The following is an 8394-nucleotide window of genomic DNA, read 5'->3' as shown; positions in this document are numbered from 1 at the left end:
TAGATGGGAGCCTAGAAATTAAATAAGTGCAATAAAAACAAACTGTTTTTAATTGTAGGTATTGTATTTAAAACTGTATGGATGTGCCAGAAGCCAAACCATGCATGCAGGGCATTCTCAGTCAACAGAGATTAATGATCCAAAAGTGGAGTCTGATCGAACTTACTGTCATGTTTGTGTACAGAAAACAAGCAAGTTATTAAAACCAAGAAGTACACTCAAAAGAAGTGGATATAGAAACCACTCAATGGGATATGACATGCTAACAAAGAAGGATTTTTCCTGTGAGTTGGAAAATTATCCATTTGTTGAGTTCCCAGACATCTCAAACTACCTGCTGCTGCAGACATCATTCTACACGGACAAAAAGATGAAAACCTGGAAGAGCATAGAGCTGTACAACTTTTTATATGGCTGGGTTAAAGATCTGGGGATCAAGACACAAGATAGATGGCAGTAGACAGATATAAGTGCAGGAAGTGTGTTTATTAGCAGGCGTGATATTTAAGTCAAGTTTATTTTTATAGCGCTTTTAACAATAGACATTGTTGCAAAGTAGCTTTACAGAGAATTAAAGACTTTAAACATGAGGTAATTTTATTCCTAATTTATCCCCAATGAGCAAGCCTGTGGCAACGGTGGCAAGGAAAAGCTTCCTCAGATGACATGAGGAAAAAACCTCCAGAGGAACCCATCCTCATTTGGATGATATCCGATAGTGTGATTATAAATAACTTGCTTCTATAACTGTGCACTATAGAATCACAAAGTATAACTCTGAAACCAGGAAATTCATTATAGTTTTAACATGAAGTCTGTTTTGCTGAAGTTATGAACTGTTCATTGTTGGAAACTTGAGTGCAAAACTGTTCATGACAACAGCAGTCCTAAAGTTAGCAAGTCGACTGTAGTCCTCACACACAAATGCACTACTGTAAGATGGCTCGGGACACTTAGTGTTTTTTTTTAAACAAACAAAACAAAAAGCAGAGTATTTAAACAGCGTTATAAACATGGCTAGAAACAAATGTGACAGTAAAAATGCTTCGCAAAGCCTCTGTGAAAACAGCTTCTGTATCTGTGCAGCTGATTGCATTCAAATCAGTATCAAGGCAACCCAGCAATTGTACCCTACTACAAGTAAAAATTAGTTTCAACTTGGGGGGGAATTTGTGGCCCAGTTGAGAAACACTGCACTAGATGGTGCTTTGCAGCCCACTAATTGGCTGTGGCCCAGTGGTTGAGAAACACTGCTCTAAGGTACTTCTTTGTACCCTTTAGATACTGCTTGGGAAAATGTATACTTTTTTGGCCCTAAAAAGGTGCACATAGTTACCTTGAGGTCCAATAATGAGCCCTAGGGGGTAGATTGTACCTTAGGGGACAGAAATGGACTCCTCCTGTACCCCAATTCTAATACACTAATGGAGTAAGTTAATCCCTGTAGCCTCTCCTGATTTGAGATAACTTTGCTACTTTTTCAGAAGAGGAAGTGTGGGCTTAAGTTTAAAATGTTTATTACCCCTTACATAACACAAGGTGGTTTATGACAACTAGCTTAATTTAAACTGCAGCCTGTTGAATTTATTGTTTGATACAGAGACGTGTCCAGGTCAAGACCTTTATATCAAATGATATGCTGTATCATTACACCTCTATATGCATCGCATAATGATGGCGTATCTGCCTCCATATCACACACACTGGTTCTGCAGGTGTCCACCTGGTGGAGAAGAAACCTCTCACAAAAGAAAACTATGAAAACTTCAGAGGGCTCTTTTAATCAGGGAAATGAGTAAAAACAGATTTTCATTTACAGTACACGAAATATGAGCAATGACAGCGGTTTGTGTACTGCACAGTATAACATCTTTAAAATTCCCTTTGCGCTAATCCTGCGGGTACCTTAAAAGCTTGTCATAAGCCATTTCTAAAGACATAATTTCCAAAACATACACGTGTATATACAGTGAGAGTAAAAAGTATTTGATCCCTTGCTGATTTTGTTGGTTTGCCCACTAATAAAGACATGATCATTCTATACTTTTAATGGTAGATGTATTCTAACATGGAGAGACAGAATATCAAAACGAAAATCCAGAAAATAACTTTAAAGAATATATTTTAGGGGCGGCACAGTGGTGTAGTGGTTAGCGCTGTCGCCTCACAGCAAGAAGGTCCTGGGTTCGAGCCCCGGGGCCGGCGAGGGCCTTTCTGTGTGGAGTTTGCATGTTCTCCCCGTGTCCGCGTGGGTTTCCTCCGGGTGCTCCGGTTTCCCCCACAGTCCAAAGACATGCAGGTTAGGTTAACTGGTGACTCTAAATTGACCGTAGGTGTGAATGTGAGTGTGAATGGTTGTCTGTGTCTATGTGTCAGCCCTGTGATGACCTGGCGACTTGTCCAGGGTGTACCCTGCCTTTCGCCTGTAGTCAGCTGGGATAGGCTCCAGCTTGCCTGCGACCCTGTAAAAGGATAAAGCAGCTAGAGATAATGAGATGAGAATATACTTTAATTGATTTGTATTTCATTGAGGGAAATAAGTATTTGATCCCTCTAGCCAAAAGCACTTAATACTTGGTGGCAAAGCCTTTGTTTGCAAGCACAGCAGACAGCCGTTTGTTGTAGTTAACCACAAGGTTAGCGTACACATCGGGGAATTTTGGCCCACTCTTCTTTGCAGATCCTCTCTAAATCATTAAGGTTGGTGGGCTGTCGCTTGGCAACTCGGACCTTCAGCTCCCTCCATAGATTTTCGATTGGATTGAGGTCCGGAGACTGGCTGGGCCACTCCATGACCTTAATGTGGTTCTTCTTGAGCCACTCCTTTGTTGCCTTTGCTGTATGCTTCGGGTCGTTGTCATGTTGGAAGACCCAACCATGGCCCATTTTCAACTTCCTGGCAGAGGGGAGGAGGTTGTCCCTCAGGACTGCACGGTACATGGCTCCATCCATCTTCCCACTGATGCGGTGAAGTAGCCCTGTGCCCTTGGCAGAGAAACACCCCCAAAACATAATGCTTCCACCTCCATGCTTGACAGTGGGCACAGTGTTCCTGGGGTCATAGGCAGCATTTTTCTTCCTCCACACATGACGAGTAGAGTTTAGGCCAAATAGTTCAATTTTGGTCTCGTCTGACCACAGAACCTTCTCCCAATCACTTTGTACATCTTTGAGGTGATCATTGGCATACTTCAGGCAGGCCTCCACATGTGCCTTCTTAAGCAGGGGTACCTTTCGGGCACTGCAGGATTTTAATCCATTGCGGCGCAAAATGTTGCCAATTGTTTTCCTGGTGACTGTGGTCCCAGCTGCCTTGAGGTCATTCACTAACTCCCGCTGTGTGGTTGCAGGCCAATTTCTCACAGTTCTCATGATCATTGCCACCCCACGAGGTGAAATCTTCTGTGGAGCACCAGACCGAGGTCTGTTGATGGTCATGTTATACTTCTTAAATTTTCTCACAATTGCACCAATGGTTGTTACTTTAATACCCAGCATCTTGCTAATGTTTTTGTAGCCCATTCCAGATTTGTGCAGGTCAACAATCCTGTCTCTGAGGTCCTGAGAGAGTTCTTTGGTCTTACCCATGTTGTCTGATTCTGTGAACAGGCGTCTTTCATACAGGTGATTAGTTAGAACAGGTGTCTTCAATTCAGGTAACAAGTTGATTGGGAGTGTCTAACTGGTCTGTGAAAGCCAGAACTCCTAATGCATACTAGGGGATCAAATACTTATATCCCTCAATGAAATACAAATCAATTAATATATATTCTTTCAAGTTATTTTCTGGATTTTCTTTTTGATATTCTATCTCTCCATGTTAGAATACATTTACCATTAAAAGTATAGAATGATCATGTCTTTATTAGTGGGCAAACCAACAAAATCAGCAAGGGATCAAATACTTTTTACTGTCACTGTATGTGTGTGTATATATACACACACATTTTATATAAATAATATACGTGTGTGTGTGTGTATATATATATTACACACACACGTATATACACACGTGTGTGTGTGTGTTTTTATATATATATATATATATATATATATATATATATAGTGTATGTATGTATACACACACATATATATAAAAAGAATGACACTTTCATATCGGTCAATAAATTTTGTACATACATAATATATAACTGGGAAATGCTGTTTAATGCACAGTTTTCTTATAATGATAAAGGATTAGGATGTTAGAACTGCAAGCAAATCAAAACATTTCTCCTTTTGTTCTCTGAAAACAGTAGATGGCTGGAAAACCAAATCACAGCTTTCACAAAACCTTAAAGGAGATATGCAGAACCATGACCTCCCTTTTTGTTTATAAATGCCTTGAGACCTCAAGAGTGGCATAGGAATAGTTTTAAGCGTTAACAATAAATCTAATATAGTAATTTTTATGATTAAAATGATTCATATAGGTAGCGGTCTGAGTGAATGACCTTGACATCTGTGACGTCACCGCAGGAAGGCTATCAGTCTCATTGCCATTTCTGCTATACTAAAACACAGCTGACCACAACTTCGAGCTTCCATTTTGAGCCAATTTATTTATCGCCATGTCTTGTAGATGTGTTGCTGGTGGGTGCAGCAACACGACAGAAGGTGGATTTATGTTGCATTCATGGCCCAAGAATGTTCAAACTGCAAAGATTTGGACGTGTTTTACGAAAAGTTCACAAGCACATTGGGCACCTACGAAATGGTCTCTCCTCTGCACATTTTACTGAAAACTCATACAAGACCTCTGATCTGTTGAGGAGCGTTGGCTATAAGCCCATATTGAAAGAGGGTGCAGTACCAACAATTAAAGGAAAAGAAAACTACAAGAAAAGGAAAGCAAGTTCAGTTGCACCAGTTCTCCTGGAGTGCAAGCCGAGGGTTGTTGCTAAAACCCGGGACGGAACCTGACTTCCCCGCGCTTGTTGCTAAAACCGGTGACGTCCCATCCTGGGTTTTAGTAATTGCCTGAGCCGAGCAGTAATGGTGAAGTACTCAGTATGGAGAAAATGGAGAATGGGTGGACCAGCCATCTGATTTCTCCACTGGATATGCTTGCCTCAACAGCAATATCTTGCCCTTACATGGAAGAAGCGAATGAACGGAGAACTGAATGAACAACTGAAAGTCAGATTGTTTCATAACAAGCGGCTACAAGATTGGCCTTCAAGAAGCGAGAACAGACACACAAGATGCGACTCATTTGGATACAAAACAACACTCGTTGTTTACCTGCATTTAGATTAATACATATAACTTGTATCATGTGTTTAAGTTACCGGTATAAGATTATTTGATTCGCTTCAGAATATGATAGTCTCAGTTCATCTGATTATTTAATTAGCCTTTCACATTTTATCAGTGAAAATGCATGTACAGTGGTGCTTGAAAGTTTGTGAACCCTTTAGAATTTTCGATATTTCTGCATAAATATGAGCTAAAACATCATCTGATTTTCACACAAGTCCTAAAAGTAGATAAAGAGAACCCAGTTAAACAAATGAGACAAAAATATTATACTTGGTCATTTATTTATTGAGGAAAATGATCCAATATTACATATCTGTGAGTGGCAAAAGTATGTGAACCTTTGCTTTCAGTATCTGGTGTGACCCCCTTGTGCAGCAATAACTGCAACTAAACGTTTCCGGTAACTGTTGATCAGTCCTGCACACCGGCTTGGAGGAATTTTAGCCCATTCCTCTGTACAGAACAGCGTCAATTCTGGGATGTTGGTGGGTTTCTTCACATGAACTGCTCGCTTCAGGTCCTTCCACAACATTTCCATTGGATTAAGGTCAGGACTTTGACTTGGCCATTCCAAAACATTAACTTTATTCTTCTTTAGCCATTCTTTGGTAGAACGACTTATGTGTTTAGGGTCGTTGTCTTGCTGCATGACCAAATGTCTCTTGAGATTCAGTTCATGGACAGATGTCCTGACATTTTCCTTTAGAATTCGCTGGTATAATTCAGAATCCATTGTTCCATCAATGATGGCAAGCCGTCCTGGCCCAGATGCAGCCAAACAGGCTCAAACCATGATACTACCACCACCATGTTTCACAGATGGGATAAGGTTCTTATTCTGGAATACAGTGTTTTCCTTTCTCCAAACATAACACTTCTCATTTAAACCAAAAAGTTCTATTTTGGTCTCATCCATCCACAAAACATTTTTCCAATAGCCTTCTGGCTTGTCCATGTGATCTTTAGCAAACTGCAGACGAGCAGCAATGTTCTTTTTGAAGAGCAGTGGCTTTCTCCTTGCAACCCTGCCATGCACACCATTGTTGTTCAGTGTTCTCCTGATGGTGGACTCATAAATATTAACATTAGCCAATGTGAGAGAGACCTTCAGTTGCTTAGAAGTTACCCTGGGGTCCTTTGTGACCTCGCCGACTATTACATGCCTTGCTCTTGGAGCGATCTTTGTTGATCGACCACTCCTGGGGAGGGTAACAATGGTCTTGAATTTCTTCCATTTGTACATAATCTGTCTGTCTGTGGACTGGTGGAGTCCAAACTCTTTAGAGATGGTTTTGTAACCTTTTCCAACCTGATGAGCATCAACAACGCTTTTTCTGAGGTCCCCAGAAACCTCCTTTGTTCGTGCCATGATACACTTCCACAAACATGTATTGTGAAGATCAGACTTTGATCGATCCCTGTTCTTTAAATAAAACAGGGCGCCCACTCATTCCTGATTGTCATACCAATTGATTGAAAACACCTGACTCTAATTTCACCTTCAAATTAACTGCTAATCCGAAAGGTTCACATACTTTTGCCACTCACAGATATGTAATATTGGATCATTTTCCTCAATAAATAAATCACCAAGTAAAATATTTTTGTCTCATTTGTTTAACTGGGTTCTGTTTATCTACTTTTAGGACTTGTGTGAAAATCTGATGATGTTTTAGCTCATATTTATGCAGAAATATAGAAAATTCTAAAGGGTTCACAAACTTTCAAGCACCACTGTATGTACATTGCATAAGTTATAACGCCTATCCTGTTTTAATGAGAGTCAACCCACAATCAATGAAGTCAAATCAGTCTTAGTTGAGTAAGTTGGTAACGATATTTCTTACCTTCACCATAAATTTATATGACTTTGGTCTATAGCTGTCAAAGGCCTCGGCCTTAAATCCAGTTCCTGCTGTGACGTCACCCACGCAGGGCTGGCTGAGCAGGGCAGCTCAAATGCCAACTTTGCGGTCGATTTTAACTCTCAAAAATATATTTTTAATTTCCATTTATGCAGCATACAAGAGTCAAGGATGGAGATACTATCCACTCAGAAACGTATTTAAAAATAAGGGTTCTGCGTATCTCCTTTAAGTAAGCATTGCTTTTGATGGCATTTTGGGAACTTCAGTTGAAACACTTTTGCAAAAAAAAAAAAATCACTGGGACTTTTTTTTTTTAAAAAAACCAATAAATCTTATACCAATGACACTTCCTATAAGGCAACAGCACTCAAACTTTTAAACACCACACACTCAGACACCGCCAATTAGTCTTTTAAATTATCTAACACTCAACATGAAGATCCCCTTTTCCAGAAAATAAGAGAAACACCAGACTGTCTTGACTGTCACACCTAGGACATACAAATTATCCCTGCTGTTTCAAAATGCTTGCAAAGTGTCACATTAAGGAATGATTATAAAGGATGAAATTTTTAACAGTTACAGTACTACACTGGAAACAAGTCCAAACTATTTTGTAACTGTCTTCAAATGGAAATGCTAATCTATTGTGCACACTAACACTTTAACCTTTTTTTAAACAGCTCATTAAGTTATACTTGTTATAGTCAAATACATCTGGAAGAGTTAGTCAACAGTTACGAGTTTGTTAAAGAAAGAGAGCTCTTATTTCCAGTACTGGAGAAAAGTGAAAAAAAAAATCAGTATAATAAAAAATTAGGCACAAAAATCAAGACATGATTCCGTTAAAACCTCACAAATTCTGGCATCAAACTGACAGCACGATATGAAACACTGAATAATGACGAGGCACGTCTACAAAACTGGCTCTAATAAGAACATCCTCAGCATATCAGGAGCATCTTGGATGAATCTCAACACTGAACTTGCAGCCTCTGTGTATCAACACTCGTGTTATAAAAGTCACTATTAAATTCTGTTTGGTCCTACTCGTGGCTACATTAACTCCTCCTTAAAATTCAATTCCAGACTGAAAGTGTTGTGACAGGAAATTGAATAGAACAGCAAACAGGTAAGCACTTGACTGACTGACATGAAGACCTAACTGTATGAAAATCTTATGAAAATTAAATGTTAAAAGGTATTTTATCTGGAACAGTTGCTAAATAGTAGGTATCATGATGTGTAAAAACAAAATATAAAA

General features: G+C 39.5%; 1 protein-coding gene across 1 annotated transcript in view; it reads right to left on the bottom strand.

The window, feature by feature from the left end:
• Positions 1–6944: 6944 nt before the first annotated feature.
• The window catches only part of vps26bl (vacuolar protein sorting 26 homolog B, like), a 63577-nt gene continuing 62127 nt past the window's right edge, over positions 6945–8394 (bottom strand). Inside the window, exon 6 of the mRNA XM_060909171.1 lies at positions 6945–8394. This exon is cut by the window's right edge and continues 451 nt beyond it. The gene's annotated coding sequence lies outside the window, so the exon portion shown is untranslated.

The sequence above is a fragment of the Neoarius graeffei genome, chromosome 25 (genome assembly GCF_027579695.1).
Source record: "Neoarius graeffei isolate fNeoGra1 chromosome 25, fNeoGra1.pri, whole genome shotgun sequence".
Taxonomy (NCBI): domain Eukaryota; kingdom Metazoa; phylum Chordata; class Actinopteri; order Siluriformes; family Ariidae; genus Neoarius; species Neoarius graeffei.
The sequence above is the reverse complement of the archived record's forward strand: the minus strand, read 5'-3'. Positions and strand labels throughout refer to the sequence as shown.